At 38.8% G+C, this 18,473-nt stretch overlaps 1 protein-coding gene across 1 annotated transcript in view; it reads right to left on the bottom strand.

Moving 5' to 3' along the window:
- PLEKHM3 (pleckstrin homology domain containing M3) overlaps positions 1 to 18,473 on the bottom strand; it is a 643,564-nt gene that overhangs the window by 187,882 nt on the left and 437,209 nt on the right. The gene's annotated exons all lie outside the window — the stretch shown is intronic.

Genomic DNA, 18,473 nt, shown 5'->3' with positions numbered 1-18,473 from the left:
TAACATAAAAAAATAAACAAGGGGGAGGATCCAGCAACAGTGGATACAGTTTTCCTTTCTTTGGAATTTCAGATGTCGTGTAGCAGCAGAACATTGTTTCATTATTAGGGTTACATTGGGTCTAAAGAACTGAACCTGCAATATCAAAACATATACAAAAAGTGAACTTAAGCCTCTAAAAAGTTGTTTTAGCAAAATTTTATACTGTACATGGCTAAGTGACCAGTAAGATATGTGTGTTGATATTCTCTTAGTATATTTGATCAGCTTAGTTTGATCTGAATATTCAAGGATCCACCATACTATACTATAGTCCCCAAGTAACATATACGAGAGTATTATATACAAGTGTATTACTAACCTTTAAGGTATAACAGTGGACACAATGAGGGCCTAATGTATGAATATTTGTGTTATTGAGCAGGGTACCTCTAAATCTCTGCATTGGCTATCTCTCTTTTTTTCAATTCTCAAGGAAAATGAGTCAAAATGTTTAATGATATTTTTCAAATTACTAACTATATATAACTATGTATTTTTTTTTTCCTAAGTGAGGTATTATTTCCATAATTAAACTCCTTAAAAGATTAAGATCAAGGTGATAGAAAAGGCAAAGGGAAAGTGAAGTGTTCTTCTTAAAAAGAGAAGAGCCTTTAATACCTCTTACAGATTTCTTTACAAGTATATCAATACAGTGAAAACAGACTCAGGCACCCCAAAAGTGTATAGCCTGAGCTTAATCTTTGTAAGGCAGCTGCTTTTTCCTTAACCTTAGGTAAATCCAAACTCAGACAAGAATTGGTTGTTTTTGTTTGTAACTACTATATTTCACTAAGCTAATATACCACTTAGGGAGTAATTAGCTGGTAGACTAGTTATACCATATTATTGTTATATCTCATATCTTATATCTATTATATTTTATATCTCTTTTTTTTCCCTTTTCTCCTAACCTTGTTCTTATACACAAAGGTACTAAGTTCCCCTATTCACGATTGTTTATAGACAGATAAATTGCACAAAATGTATTTAAACACAACCAAGTTAATGGAAAGATATATTACAAAGACAAAACCAAGATCCAAACACAAAACCAGCTATGCCTGCAAAAAATGATAAAAAACAAAAATGACACAAGATACATCGACAGAGGGACCTTTAGAATCACACCAATTATCCGGTACCAATCCTGATGCACAAATAACCAGTTAGTAGAACTGATACTACCACAGTTTAAATATCTTAAAAAAGAACTGTCTGGGCTTACCTCAGAAATGAGACAGTTTTTTCTTATAGATTAACGGAGGTAGAGATACGAGTATCAGACCTAGAGGACACATGTATAAATCAGGAGTCAATTAATACAAAATTTACAAGGTAAAATTGATGATCTGGAAGACAGATCTCGTCGAAAATAATGTGAGAGTGGTTGGTCTACCAGAAGTTAGTGAACAAACGAATATAGTGAATTTTGCCTCCACTACACTACCAAGCTTATTAGGCCTGGAGCTACAAGGAGGAACAATTCCTATGGAAAGAGCACCTAGGATCAGTGCCATTAGGTCTAACAGTGATAGCAATAAATGCCCTAGAATGAAAATGATCAGATACCTACATTTCCAAGATAAACTAATGGTTATGCGGCAGTATAGGAAGAGCAATACGTTAATAATAGAGGGTAAACAAATCCTTTTTCAAGATTTATCAGCAGAAACATCTGCCAGGAGAAAATAAATGGCTCCATATTGCTCTGGTTTAATCAAAGCAGGGATACAAGCAGTACAAAGATACCCGGCCAAAATAGTAATGGAAGGTAATGAGGGCCCGGTCCTATTAAACTCTACTGCTGAGGCTAAGGCTTATTGTACTAAAAATAATATTAATATATACACTCAATACATATAACCACACAGTACTCTAGTATGGGGCATGATATGCCAGGTTATAGTAAAGTAAAAGTCTGGTAGTCTTCTTTAGAACCAGATGGTTGGTGGTTTACACACTGTGTATGTTGTTTATTGTTCTTTTTTTTCTCTTTCTTCCATCCCCCCCATGTATATAATTTCAGAGAAAATTTTAACATTTTTAGAAGTCTAAATTTAGCTTTGTGGAATGTTGGTGGAGTAAAGTCTCCAATAAAACGTAAAGTTATTTTAAAAACCTTCAAAAAACTAAATTCATATTTAATTTTAGTACAAGAATTACATTTAGAAGAAGCGGAGATTCCGAAATAAAAATCCAATTGGATTACGGAAATAATAGCCACCCCGTGCATTAAAAGGAAACGTGGAGTAGCAATACCTTTTAAATAAAAAAAGTTACATATAATATAATCAACAAAGAAGTAGACCCATTAGGCCGATTTTTAATTATTCAAGTGGAAATAGCAAAAAGAGTATGGACATTATGTAATGTATATGGTTCCAACAAATTTGATAGGGAATTTTGGACTAATCTCAAACGCAAATTAATTCCATACTTAGAACAAAACATAATCTTAGCTTGCGATTTCAATATGGTAATGCATCCAGAAATTGATAGGCTGTGCCAAAAAGGTTGTGCTAGATATAAAAAAGAAGCTACATTTTTTAAAGAATTCTGTAAAGTTTTAAAATTGAAGGATATCTGGAGATTACAGCATCAAGATTCGAGAGACTATTCCTGCGAATCGAAACCCTACAAACATTTCTCAAGGATTGATATGTTCCTATTGGAGAAAATCTTTTGAAAATAGACATTGAATCGCAGATAGCTGACTTCGGTTTATCAGATCACGCAATCATTAGCATAAAGCTTAAGCTAAATATACAGGATGGGAAAAATATTAATGCATTCAGATTTTCAGGATATATGGTCAACAACATAGGCTTCTGTAATGACTATCAGAAAGATGGCGGGACTATTATAACCTGAACCACACCTAAAAACATAAAATAGAGACCTTCTGGGAAGCAGGTAAAGCTGTCCTGAGAGGGAGATTAAACTATATATGGTAAAAATGAAAAGGAAGTATACTGCCAGAGAAATACAATTGGCAAACCAATTGAAGAATATGTATAGAAAACATATAAATAACTCCTCCAATACATTGTGGAATAAGTAAATACAGGCCAAGTCAGAACGAGAAGCATTTTTAAAAAAGAAGTGGGTTATGAAAGATATCGCATTTAGAAGTTACTTCCAGGGATTTTAGGGGATATCCGCTAAACATCTAGTTAAAATTATGAAATTTAGGAAAAATAAGAATATGATCACTTCAATTAAATACAAAAATAACACCTACACAAAAGCAACTGAAATTAGGGAGGCTTTTTATAATTATTATCAGACAATATACTCCAAGGAAATGGTTAACAAAAGACGTTAAGACGCTAAAGATAACTTCTGGGAAAAAGTTAAACTGGCCAAAATAGCTAGAAAAACAATCATGCAAAATAACCAAGAAATAACCACAGAGGAAATAATTGTGGCTATAGAAAAAATGAAATCAGGCAAAACTCCGGACCTAGATGGACTCTCGGCAGAGTTTTATAAAATAATGAAATCAGAACTAGCAGAAACCCTAGTTAAGTTATTTAACCTTTATTATATACAAAACAGAATGCAATCCCCCTACTTTACAGATTCAATAATCTCTTTGATCAATAACAAAGGCCAAGAACCAGGTGATATGGGATCGCATAGACCTATATCTGTACTCAATCATGATTATAAGATACTTATGGTCATTATAGCAGATAGGCTCAAAAAGGCTATTGGGGTTATAATCCACCCAGACCAGACAGGTTTTATGCTTGTCAGGTATTCGGCCAGGAATATGCGTAGGGTCTTATTAACTCTTGAGCATTACTATAATAGAATCCATAAAACAGATAAATATTTCGAAACCGATTTAGTCTAGTCACGATAGACACCGAAAAAGTGTTTGATTCCATTATATAGGATCATATGCTGACAACCCTTTTACACTTCAGATGTTCTGGTAATCTGGTAAATATAATTAATTTAATATATAAGGAACCTACATCTCAACTTTTAGTAAATGGAGAAATCTCACCATATATAATATTACAGAGAGTGACACGTCAAGGATGCCCTTTTTCTCCACTTCTCTTTAACATCTCACTTGAACTAATTTTAATATATTTCAGAAAAGAAGTAGAGGGTATCAAATTAGGTAAGCAAAACATAGTCATTTCACTATATGCAGATGACATTATTCTATTTCTAAAAGATTCAAATATAAACATACCAAAGAGTTTGGAGAGAATTAATCATTTTAGTAAATTCACGGGATATAAGATTAATGCAAAAAAAAATCAGAAATCCTATGGATTAATAAAACAACAAACAGCTTTAGTAAACATCCATTCCGTGAAGTTGAAAGTATTAAATACCTTGGAATAAAACTAGGAAGAGATCTGCAGGAAAGGTACAATCTTACCTATGCAGAACTTTTCATAAACCTATCTAGTGAACTAAGTAGATGTAATATATTCTTTCTTTTCCTTTCAGCAAAAATGATGCTGATTAAGACAATTTTTTCCCCCCGTCTACTATTTTTTTTTTTACTTCTATTATCTATTTCCTTTATTCTCTTGGCATCCTTTATTGAAGGAGCAGCACCGCTATACTGGGAACTAGCTGAACACATTGGTAAACCAATGACAAGACATATATGTGCAACCACCAATCTTTACAGTTAGCTCCCAGCTCTTTTTTTTTCTTTTTAATGTTTTTTTTATTGAGGCAATCAAAACAAACACAAAACAATTACAAGTTGAAGGGCAACAACACAGGTACAATAATGCAAGAAACACTGGTTACATAGTTCAATATCCCAATTAATAGGGAATCACATCTCATCTAGCCCGTTCCAAATATTACCCTACAACTTTATACCATTCATTTTATTGTTATATCTGCATAGTGTCATCAATGGGACAGAGATCCACCCACGGGGATCTGAAGTCTAGGGCATAGTTGAAGACACCTCATTAATACAGCAATATCATATGTAGAGTTAAGAAAACTTTAGACATTACATAACATAACACAATGACATGTATGAACTATAAGCTATATAACAACACAAGTTGGTCTGATATGGGTACAAGGAACAACAATTTAGGTCTGAGTCACATAAAGAAAACCAGCGACCAACTTTATGTTAACTCATCTTCAGGTTAAAGGCTAAATAAAATGAAATTATGACAGTTAACAAGCTATATGTAGGAAAGAGTTTGTATGTAAATACAGCAATATTCTTATTAGGGCCCAAAGAGCGGCTAAGACTCCTTGGACAGGGCAGAGACTACGTAACTCTACCAAACGGGCATGGGGGGGGGCGATGTAGGAAAAAGGTTACTAAGCCATTACCGCACTGAGATTGAAAACGTGGATATTCGCAGCCTCTAAACAGAAAAATAGGTTGGAGTGGGTGGGATAAAGCGGTGATGCATTATACAAGGGGTAAGAGAGAACAAGGGGGAAGACTCCTTCTCTAGAAGAGTGAGTTAGTGCACAAAATAACAGATACATATAAAACAGATACATATCTAGGTAAGTAACAAAAGAGTTCACAATAATTGCATTAAGGTACACATATTTCTCAAATCATAGGACTGCTAAAGCATAGTATGTTTGATATAAATGCTCTCTTCAACCCAACACATATTATCAGAAGGGTTCTACCATAATTTTCAAGTGAAACATGTATAGGAGAACACACCCACAGCCCCTATAGGCACCACTGACCATACTGTTCATAATGTACATAGGCATGCAAAGACTCTAGTGTTACTCACATTAAATATCTAGCATAACCTTGTATTTCTCAGTGCTCCTACACTCTGGGTAAAGCAAGTATGAAAGGCAATGCTAAAGTATTAGTAAACAGCTAGACCAAAGTACTGGCCAGGTACCCCGATACTAGATGCTTCTCTCTAACTCTAGCTGCAGGCCCATGGCGATAACATTAAAATGTCATTTGCTTTAAGAGCTGAATACAACAGTGCAACTCTTGGCAGGGCCCTCTACCCTATAATTGTTTTGTTGTACTCCCCCTTTGTTTATAGCGCTGTGGAAACTGTTGGCGCTCTATAAATAACCGATAATAATAATAATAATAATGCTTTAAAAAAAATTTGGGTGTGTGATTCTCTCTAGTGACCCGGAGTGCAGGTAGTAGACCATAGACTACTTGCATCTAGAATAGATACTTAATAAAGTGGACAACACAGTATATAAAAGGCCCATCTTAGAGAATATAACTACTCATGGCTGACCTGGGTATCGCTAACAATCAGTTAGTAGAACACTTTGTAGCTCAGCTCCACTGTCAGGTGCAGGCCAAGAAGGGTGCTGTAATCCCTTAATCACAACAAATCCACAGAAGAAGGCAGCACCTTGCAATATAAAAATATCTTTATTTCCACATAATGGAATAAAACAGCGACGTTTCGGGTATGGAACCCTTAATCATACAGAGCTAAAACACAATGTTCAATCCTTATAAAGGCCTACCTATACACAGGTGTTCAATTAACACTTCTTAACAATTCCACCTAGTGGTTACTAACTTAATTACATCAATGTTAGAACTTTATATTCTTATTTCACCTTGGTGCAAGATAGAATTAAAATCAATGCAGAATATATACATATACACAGCAATGGCTTATACAGATACTAATGTAGCTTCATCAGAATAAATTGTTGATAGACAAATTATTGAAAATCAAATTATTGAAAAACAATTGCAGCAACTCTGACATTTCTTTGACTCAAAATGATTACAAAAATAATTACAAAAATAAAGTATAATCTAATTCTTTGTTTAAACCCAAGGGTTGCATTGCACTGAGTTTATATATCCAAAATGCCTCCTTTTTTAGCATTAACTCTCTATTACCCCCCCCCCCCCCGTCTAGGACATGGCACTGCATCAATGATTTGGAAACAAACCTAATATTATGACCACATTGGATAAAATGCCCTGACACTGGTGCCTCTAAATTTCCACATCTGATATTGCTTTTATGTTGTACTATCCTATCACGGACACGGCGTGTCGTCTCGCCAATGTAAATTTTTCCACATTGGCATTTTATGAGATAGATAGCAAAAGCAGTATCACATGTGTAAAAGCCTTTTATCAAAAAAAATGTACCAGTGAGAAGGTGTACAAATTGAGGGCCTTTAATCATCGAATTGCAGTTGCCACATCCCAGACAGGGATAGCAACCATGATTTTTATCAGATATATAGCTTTGATGTTTTTTATTTGCACTTCCAATGTCTGTATGTATAAGCTCATCTCTAAGGTTTCTCCTCCTTCTATAGGCAGGCATGGGGGGTAATGCAAATTCAGCAACATCTGGATGGCAACCCTGTAGGATATGCCAGTGTTTTTTTAGTACACTCATAATCTCACTACCATGGCTGTTATGATCCATAACTACTACCATTAGTTTATCCTCCTTCTTTGGTGTTGTATCTTTTTTAGATTGTACCTTAGTTAATTCATTCTAAACCAGCGCTGTAGGGTAACCTCTATCCTCAAACTTTTTTGCCATATTATGTAATCTTGTATGAAGTCTATCTTCTTCTGATACAATACGTTGCACCCTTAGGAACTGACTTCTAGGTAATGACCTAACTGTACTTCTGGGATGAAAGCTTTGGCAGTGTAGCAGGCCATTCTTATCAGTAGGTTTAACATATAGATCTGTACAGACCTTACCATCCCTAAGATATACTGTAGTGTCTAAGAAGTCAACCTGTATTTCACTTGCATTGAGGCAAAATTTAATAGAGTCAGTGCTGCAATTAAGCTCAGCGACAAATTCCTCCAGGGTTCCAATGTCGCCACACCACACACCGAATACATCATCTATATACCGCCACCAGGCCACTGCATACTGCAGAAATAATGTATTCTCATAAATAAATGTTTCCTCATACATATTCATGAATATATTCGCATATGTGGGGGCGACATTGGAACCCATGGCTGTTCCTTGGAGCTGGAGAAAAAAATGTATCTTGAAACAAGAAATAATTCTGATATAAAACAACTCTCAATAGATTTTCAAAAAACATCTTTTGTGATGGAGAATACTTATTGACTGTATGGAGTACCTTCATGACTGCTGAAATGCCACTCTCATGTTTTATTGCAGTATATAAACTGCTCACATCTAAAGTGAAGAGTATGTATTTGTTGCCATATAGATCTAAATTGTGTACTTTATCCAAAAAGTCCCCAGTGTCCTTGATATATGAATTGCCAAGGTGCACAAGCGGCTGAAATAGTCTATCCAAAAAGATAGCTATGTTAGAGAAAACTGAACCTATACCGGCCACAATTGGCCTACCTGGTGGATTTTCAAGCCGCTTGTGCACCTTTGGCAAAGTGTAAAAAACTGGGATACAAGGGTGATCTATGATCAAAAAATCAGCAACATCTTTAGATATTATACCCATTTTTAAAGCTCTATTCACCATAGACACAATCTCCTTTTGGACAAATATGGTAGGATCGTATGGCAACTCTCTATATACATCTTGCTTGGATAACTGATTTTTGATCTCTGTAATATACATACTAGTATTCATAACAGTAATTGCTCCGCCCTTATCTGCCATTTTTATCGTTAATGCTTTATTACTCTTTAACAAATTAATTGCCTCTTTTTCTTTTTTAGATATATTATTACTAGGATGTTCTCCAGCAATCTTTTTGTATACTTTTTCCAGATCTTTTTTAACTAACTCCATATACGTATTTGTTTTTTATTAATTTGGTTTTCTAATATTTTGATTTTCAATCATTTGTCTATCAACAATTTATTCTGATGAAACTATATTAGTATCTGTATAAGCCATTGCTGTGTATATGTATATATTCTGCATTGATTTTAATTCTATTTTGCACCAAGGTGAAATAAGAATATAAAGTTCTAACATTGATGTAATTAAGTAAGTAACCACTAGGTGGAATTGTTAAGAAGTGTTAATTGAACACCTGTGTATAGGTAGGCCTTTATAAGGATTGAACAGTGTGTTTTAGCTCTATATGATTAAGGGTTCCATACCCGAAACGTCACTGTTTTATTCCAGTATGTGCTAACAATCAGTTAGATACATGGCAGATGGCTGAGAAAATGACATGGATAAATACCGTGCATATCTAGGGGAATATATAACGCATTGTAGCAGGTACAGGTATAAACTGCAATCAGTGTTACAGGCCCTGGGGCCGTCATAAAAGTATGTCTATTCATATGATAAACCAACCCGTCAAACTCATTAACAGATACAATTGTTTTCACTAGTCAGTAATAGGAATATTCATAAGCATGACAGTATACCAGCAGCCTATTAATACCGCATGATAAACCCAATAACAAAACAGGTACAGCTTAAATGTAAAACATTACTTTAAATTATGGCTCACCACCCTCCCTCCTTAAAAACAAATAGTAGTGCGGCACAGAAACACTCTGCACAGCTTCCAAAATTGTTCTTCGTGAGTGCGGGTTCTTTATTTCAAGTTACAATACAGTTATGTGGTGCGACCAGGCCCTAATCTTAGTAGATTGGCAGATCGTAAGTGTGTAGACAGCAAAGGGAATTAACCCACTCTGACCTTTATGCAAGGTGGAATCTGAATAAGAGTGGCCCAGCCAGTTCCTCTATGACCCTGGGAAGCCAGCTGAAACAGATAAGCGATAGATCGGCAATGCTTCAATTCTGGGGAATGACAAGGAAGATCCCCCCTGGTAGGGTAAGTTGCCTCCGGAGATGTAGCCATCTGCTTTAAAATGGTCACAATTCCATTTCCAGCGCTCGCCGGGGCTCCCTCTGCAGCAAGCTCCACAGCTGTTCCCTCCTTTAGACATCCGTAGATCGCCCTGAGCATCCGAGGGTCAGCCGCACCTCTCAAATCAAAGGCACAGTGTAAGCGACCGCCGCTCCCTTGGGCTACGGCACTCTCTTAAGAGCAGGTAGTTTCTGGTAAGGGGTGTCGAATAGAGCTCTCCTGGATAGCAAACTCGGGTAAGTCGGGCGTCTTGGTCTCTCCCTCAAGGTACCCAGTGCTGTCTTCATCTGTACTTTGACGGCTAGCAATCAAAATAAGCCGGTTTAGTCTGTTCATCAATCTGCAGTCGTATTCCTCAAAAAGGGCCAGGATGGCCACAAGGAGATCCTCCATGATCATACTGCCTCTTAGCCAGGCCGCACTGAGTCGCCCTAACTGTGGGCTGTGAAAACACTCCCGGTCTTCCTTAAATCTTTAACACCAACTTTTAGATAGGGGTCTACAGTATTTTATCCTATGGTATAGAATGTCAGGTCAAAATAGGACCCCCAAAATCTTTGTTGAAGCCGGAAGCTACTGCGATGTGCGTCCAGTCTCCCTGTCTACTATTTTTACTACAAAACTTACAACTTTTCATACTAAAACAAGATATCGTCAGATACAACAGGTCATGTGCCTGATTTATCTGGGGTAAAAAGAAGCCGTGTCTGTCAATGGAAAGGTTAACTATACCTAAATATTTTGGCAGGTTTGCATTACCTAACTTAAGACATTATAACTGGATTACAATGGCTAAATATGGAATAGATTGGCTAACAGAAGCACAGTTTATTACATACTATAACATTAACACAGACTTAATTGCACCTTTCAGTTTAAATGCTGCCTTACATCAGACATATGCCAAATTACCCTCCAATTTTAAACATTCACTGACATTATCTAACATAATTTTAGCCTGGCAAACATATTGCACGATAATAGGGGCAGATTTTCACAAATCTCGATACTTACCAATTATTGGCACCCCAGATTTCTCTCCAGGTATATATAATACAGTTTTCAGAGAGTTGTGCGACAGAGGACTAATCTATTTCTCACAACTGATTAAAGAGGACAATAGTGCAATTCAAACCTATCAAGACATTTCGAATAAATATCATCTCCCCTCCAAAAAACGTTTGCGCCTATCTAAGGTTTTCTTACAATAGCCTATTCTAAAGATTATGACTGGAATCTCCAGGAGATAGAGATAGGACTTAAAATGTATACAGCAGGTATAAGATCGGTTGCATACTGGTATGGAGCTCTGTATTCCAAACTGGGCCTTAAACATATAAATAAAAAAAAGGAGAGATACTTTTCAAACATACAGGAAGGTGATATTAGAAAAAGCATAAATCTATCCGAGTCAGCAACAACAATAATTAGTTGGAGGGAATCACATTTGAAATTAATAAACAATTATTATCTGACCCCAGATAGAATTAATAAGTGGGTCCGCAATGAGCATAAATGTAGATGTTTCAAATGTAACGCGGAAAAGGCGGACATATTACATTGTCTATGGGCATGCACTAAAATTAGACAGTTTTGGGGAAAAGTAAACTTCTGGCTAAACAAATTTCTTCAATCCAAAATTGTGTTCACTTCCAAACATATATTTTTTATGCAGGATGACCACATACAGCTTGGAGATCAACAGTTAACGAATATGACTATTTTGGCAGCTCGCAACATAATATTAAAGAAATGGAAACTACCTAAAGTTCCTACCGTAGCTGAGTTTGCAGATTCTATGAAATTACAAATGATGGTAGAATTACAGGATAATAAACACCTAACTGAAAGATATCTCAGAAAGTTCTTCGATAAATGGCTAAAATTAATACAAGCTTGGCCATTAGCAACACAAAGACAATTTATTACGCCCATAAAGAACTCTATACCATTTATGACATTGATCCTGGAAGGGACACTTCCCCAACAATGGATGTATGAACGTTGATAGATCTTTCAGAGTATGTGGTAGTGGTACCACCAGGTGCTACAGGAACTGTTTTTTTTTGTTTTGTAATTTTCTATATGTTGTTAATTTCTTTGTTATTCGATAACATGAGCAAATCTGTTGTAAATGTTTTAAATGGTATTATAAGATAAAACTAACCAACTTTTATTATGTATACTATGATACTCTACTAACAAATAACAGTGAGAAATATTTAAACACATGCATCAGAGATTTTTTACTGCAACATGAGTTAATTACTGATTTTTGTTTCAGAGTTTAATTTACATTTATTGTTTACATTTTATATCGAGCTGTGTCTCACAACTAATCAAATCTCATTTGTATTATGATGATTAAGCAATAAAGTTGTTTTTTCAAACAAATAAATATTGAAATACACCCATGCACATATCAATTTTGACCTTTCTATTCCTTCAAAGACTAATAGCTTAATTTGCTATGCACCAGTGGATATGGTTTGCATTAAAATTGCCATGGCTGTTCTAGTTAGATGTGCCTTATGTATTAAGTCACCGTCTACTAGTAAGAGCAGACTAGTAACGCTTCCATTTCAGGGTAAGTCCCGTTTAGCTCAGGACTAGATGCTTATAGTTATGTCCATTGGTGGTAAGGGAGCTTTTCTGCTACAGGACAACAAGCTCAAGAGTAGACCTACATGAATTTATTGTTCCTTTCAGCAATCTAGGCTCAAAAAACCCATTCTACTTTTACCCAGTCAGCAGGTTCACCCAAGACTTCATGGAGGTCAATTCATCTTAGACTAAGATCCAACAGAACAACCCATCTCCAAGTTGTCATAAAGGTGTGTATCCAGCTCCGGGTTTAGTCCAAGTGGGAAGGGGGGGGGGGGGCAGAATTAGACTTTTTGAGGAAGTGTGGAAAAAATCCATCTCAGACCCTAGTGTATAAAGATACAGAATCAGTTTTAATTCAGACCTCCTTGAGAGACATTGCTACTCTCTCATGTGGATCAGGAACAAATTTAAAGGAAGTGTGGCAGACCTAGAGCGTAAACATAAAGTATGCTTACTTGATAATTTAATTTGCTTCTGTATGAGGAGAGTCCATGGCATCATTCCTTACGGTTGGGAAATACTGAACCTGGCACCATTAGGAGGCAAAGACACTCCCACTCCCCCTTCCCTCATATCCCAGTCATTCTGCCAAGGGAACAAGGAACAGTAGGAGAAATATCAGGGTATAAATGGTGCCGGAAGAGAAAAACTAAATTTTGGTCCGCCCAGCTGAGTATACGGGAGGGGGCTGTGGACTATCCTCATACAGAAGGAGATTAAATTATCAGGTAAGCATAATTTATGTTTTCCTTAATACGAGGAGCATCCACAGCATCATTCCTTACTGTTGGGAAAACTATACCCAAACTCTAGAGGACACTGAATGATAATGGGAGGGGTAAAAGAAAAGGCAGACCCTAATCTGAGGGTACCACAGCCTGCAAAACCTCTCCCCCAAAAGCTGCTTCAAATTTGTAGAATTTTGAAAAAGTATGTAAGGAGGACCAGGTAGTCAGTCGCCTTACAAATCTGATCCATTGAGGCCTCGTTCTTAAAGGCCCAAGAGGAAGCCACCGCTCTAGTGGAATGAGATGTAATCCTCTGAGGAGGTCTAAGTCCCACTGACTTGTAAGCTAAGCGTATAACACTCCTCAACCAAAAAGATAAGGAAGTCGAAGAGGCCTTTAGACCCTTACGCTTCCCAGAGTAGATAACAAATAAGGACGAAGTTTGTCTAAAATCCTTAGTAGCTTCAAGATAAAATTTCACAGCTCGAACAACATCCAGATTATGAAGTAAACGTTCCTTCAAAGAAGAAGGATTAGGACACAAGGAAGGAACCACGATCTCCTGATTGATATTACGATCAGAAACTACCTTGGGAAGAAACCCCAAGCGGGTACGTAGAACAGCTTTATCTGTGAGAAACACCATATAAGGAGGCTCACATTGCAAGGCCGCCATTTCAGAAACTCTGCGTGCCTACGCAAAAGCCAATAGAAAAAGAACCTTCCAGGACAATAACTTAATGTCCAGCTAATGCATAGGCTCACACTGGGCCCGTTGCAAAAACTTAAGAACAAGATTTAAACTCCAAGGAGGGGCGTTAGATCGAAACACAGGTATGATCCTGATCAGAGCCTTAATGAAGGATTGCACATCAGGGAGCTCAACAAGTCTTTTGTGCAACAAAACAGAAAGGGATGAAATCTGTCCCCTCAGGGAACTGGCAGAAAGGCCCTTCTCCAGACCATCCTGAACAAATAAAAGAATCCAGGTAGCCTTCATCTTATTCCAGGCAAAACCACGCTCTTCACACCAGAACAAGTAAACTTTCCACACCTTATGGTAGATGTGACGAGTAACCAGCTTACGAGCCTGAATGAGAGTGCCAATAACCCCCTCTGAGAAACCTCTTTTGGCTAAGACTAAGTGTTCAATCTCCACGTAGTCAGCCTCAGAGAATCTAGATTTTGATGAACAAAGGCACCCTGTTCCAGCAGATCCCTGCAACAAAGTAACTTCCATGGAGGAGATGAGGACATCCCCACCAGGCCTGCGAACCACATCCTTCGCGGCCATGATGGCACAATTAGTATCACTGATGCTTGTTCCTGCTTAATGCGGGCCAATACACGAAGGAGAAGTGGTAACGGTGGAAAAATGTAAATTAGATTGAACCTCCAAGGCACCGCCTGAGGATCCCTGGACCGCAACCCATATCTGGGTAGCTTGGAATTTAGCCGGGATGCCATGAGATATATCTCTGGCGTCCCCCATCTGTTGCAAATCTCTGCCAACACCTCAGGATGTAGATACCATTCCCCAGATGAAAGGATTGTCTGCTTAGGAAATCCGCTTCCCAGTTGTCCACACCCGGAATGTGGATAGCTGACAGCAAGCAGTGGTGGGCCTCCACCCATTCCATAATCCAAGATACTTCCCTCATTGCTAGGGAGCTCCTCTTTCCCCCCTGATGGTTGATGTAAGCCAATGAGGTTATGTTGTCTGATTGGAATCTGATAAACTCAAGTCCACAGGCCCTGTGTGCCTTCCTGGCACCCGAGACAGCTACCCATCCTGATAGACTTGCATCCGTAGTCACAATCTCCCAGGATGGTCTCAAGAAGGATGTCCCTAGGGACAGATGATCTAGACAGAGCCACCAAGAGAGCGATTCTCTCGTCTGGTTGTCCAGAGAAATCTGTTGAGACAGATCCGAAGCAAATCATAGTCTTTCCACTGTCTCAGCATGCACAGGTGAAGTGGTCTGAGATGGAATCTAACAAAAGGAATGATGTCCATGCTGGACAGTGGACACCATGAGACCAATAACCTCCAAGCGATCCGGACAAAACCACCAAGAGAGCGATTCTAACAATTGGTTGTCCAGAGAAATCTGTTGAGACAGATCCGAATGATCGCCGTTCCACTAGTTCAGCATGCGCAGTTGCAACAGTCTGAGTTGAAACCTGGCAAAGGAAAAGATGTCCAAGCTGGACACCATGAGACCAATCACCTCCATACACCGAGCCACAAAGGGCCTCCAGGAGATCTGTAAGGCACGACAAGTGGAAGTTAGCCTGCAACGTCTCTGGTCTGTAACAAATATCCTCATGGATATGGAGTCTATTATAGTAACTAGGAATTCCACCCTGGAACTGGGAATAAGATAACTCTTTTCTAAGTTTATCTTCCATCCATGAGATCTAAGAAGAAAAAGAAGATCTTTCGAATGGTCCTCTGCCAGATGACAGGATGAACCAGAATATCGTCCAAATATGGTGCTACTGCTATACCTCTGGTTCTGGCCACTGCAAGCAGAGACCCCAGAACTTTCGTAAAAACTCTTGGAGCAGTAGCTAGACCAGAAGGAAGAGCAATAAACTGGAAGTGCTGGTCCAGGAACGCAAACCTTAGGAACTTGAAGTGTTCCTTGTGTATTGGAACGTGAAGGTAAGCATCCTTCAAATCTATCGTGGTCATGAACTGTCGTTCCGGATCTAAGGGAAGGATGGACCTTATTGTCTACATCTTGAAAGAGGGGACAGATAGGAATTTGTTTAAGCACTTTAGGTCCAGAATCGGGTGGAAGGTTCCCTCCTTCTTTGAGACCACAAAAAGGTTTAAATAGTATCCCAGACCAAATAGTATCCCAGACCTCTTTCTGCAAGAGGTACCAGTACAATGACTCCCAGGGAGGAGAGATCCCTCATGCACCCCATAAAGACTTCTCATTTTTCTGGCCTTGAAGACAGGTTTGACAAGAGGAATCTGCTCCTGGGAGAATGAGACTTGAAGCCTATCCTGTATCCCTGACCAATGACCTCCAGTACCCACGGATTTTGCATGTCCCCAAACCAAGCATCCGAAAATAGTGATAGTCTGCCCCCTACCAGAGCCATAGCCAGATCTGGGGCCACCCCTTCATGCCGACTTTGTCTCGGCGAGTTTCTTGTTTCGCTTGGACTTATTCCAGAAATGAGCCGGCTTCCAAGTCCCCTTGGATTGCTCTGGCTTTGCAGAGGGCTGCTGACGTTGGGATTTATTCAAACGTAAGGAAAAAAAACGAGGACCTTGTCCTTTAGCATTTTTCTTCTTATCCTACAGTAAAATGGCACATTTGCCTCCCGTAACCGTGGAGATAATTGCGTCCAGGCCTGGACCAAATAGAATCTTTCCCTTAAATGGGAGTGAAAGAAGTCTTGACTTGGATGTCATGTCCGCCGACTAGGACTTCAGTCAGAGTGCCCGACGGGCTTGAATAGAAAAACCTGACATCTTAACATTCAGGAGAATAATCTGCATATTTGCATCACAAATAAAAGAATTAGCTACCCTTAAGGCCTTAATTCTTTCTTGGATCACGTGGAGGGGACCATCCACCTCGATCAGCTCAGATAAGGAGTCGCACCAGTAGGTAGCTGCTCCAGTCACCGCAGCAACAGCTGCTGCCAGTTGAAACAAATATCCCGTATGTTGAAACATTTTTCTTAACAGAGTTTCTATCTTCTTATCCATGGGCTCTTTAAATGACAAACTATCCTCAAGTGGGATAGTAGTATGCTTAGCAAGCGTGGAGATAGCGCAATCCACCTTAGGGATGGAACACCACAACTCCAATTGAGAGTCCGGAACCGGGAATCATTTTTTTAAAAGAAGAAGGGAAACATGAAGAGCCAAGCTTTTCCCATTCATTCTTTATAATGTTCGCCATCTTTACAGGAACCGGGAAAGTCTGTGGTACAACCCTGTCCTCGTAGACCTTATTTAATTTAGGAATCAAAGGTTCCTCAGGCAATTTAGGCTCTGGGACCACAAAAGTAGCCAAAACTTCCTTTAGCAGAAAGCATAAATGTTCAATCCTAAATCTAAAGTCTGGTCTCTCCGCAGCTGGAGGTTTAGAGGCAGCAGATTTCGACCCAGAAAGAGCATCCTCTGAAGTATCGGAGGCGTCTTCATCAGCGGATAATCTTGTATCAGATAAATCCAATAAGCTAGTAGATTACCCCTGGGAAGGATAGCAATATTTGACCTTTCGCTTGCGCTTAACAGGGCAGGGTAAAGCACTAAAGGCCGCAGACACTGCCATTTGTAATTGCTCAGTAAAGTCTGGCAGCAAAAGGGCCCCTCCAGATGGAGGATTAGGAGTGCTACGGGAAGCTGCATGTGTATTCTGAAATGACTGTAGGGTGCGTACCTCACAGGACGGAGACTCCTCAGAGGTGGACGGCTCAGTGGTACTAAACATATCAACTTTCTTTGACATGATTACATTATCAAGGCATGTGGAACATAATTGAGCAGGCGGGTATACCACGGCCTCCTCACAATATAGACAGGTATTAGACTTTGGTAAAGAGGGAGTACCCTCTAACGCATCAGAATCCATAGCTTGCGCTTATAAAGTAGACTATAGAAATAATAAGAGAAAATGGCACCTTTATACCCCCAATGGCTGGGGCACTCACCACCTCCTATGACCCAGGTCAAACAGAGAAACCGCTTCTTCTCCGTTAAACCGCACGGTCAGGAAAAGAAGGAATCAGTGTGACCACAACCGGTCACGTGGTGCGCAATGCAGGACCGCCCCAGCTATAGGAAAAAGCGCACCAAGCCTTTCAGGCTGCGCAGCTTACAAAAACAAAAGTGAAAACCTATACGTTCCAACATCTGCCTGAGCCTCATCTCACACATGTCGCAGCATAATCATAATAAAATAAATTATGTGATTAATCCCCCTGTTCAATAAGCCCCCTCCGGATATATTAATCCTTGATTCCATACAGATAAAAGGAGCCACACTGTGACCCTGTCTTCTTGCGTTATCATATGTGTCGTGGAACAGAAACACAGCCTCTCAAGTTTGACAGTCTTGTAGCATCACTCCTGATATGGACTTGAGTGATGAAAGCAGGCAGGGAAACTCATTAACACTGATTGCTTAGGAGATGTTAATACTAGTCTGGATGGATTTGCAGAAAGACTCTCCCTGCATCTCCAGACTCTAACATTTATCAATGCTCTCACTGAGAGGCTGAAAAGACTACTTAAAACTCCAGTCCCATTTCAAAAGGCAGATACCCTTCATAAGGAACTA

This window comes from Bombina bombina, chromosome 1 (genome assembly GCF_027579735.1).
Source record: "Bombina bombina isolate aBomBom1 chromosome 1, aBomBom1.pri, whole genome shotgun sequence".
Lineage (NCBI taxonomy): Eukaryota > Metazoa > Chordata > Amphibia > Anura > Bombinatoridae > Bombina > Bombina bombina.
Note: the sequence above shows the minus strand (reverse complement) of the source record. Positions and strands in the feature narration are given on the sequence as shown.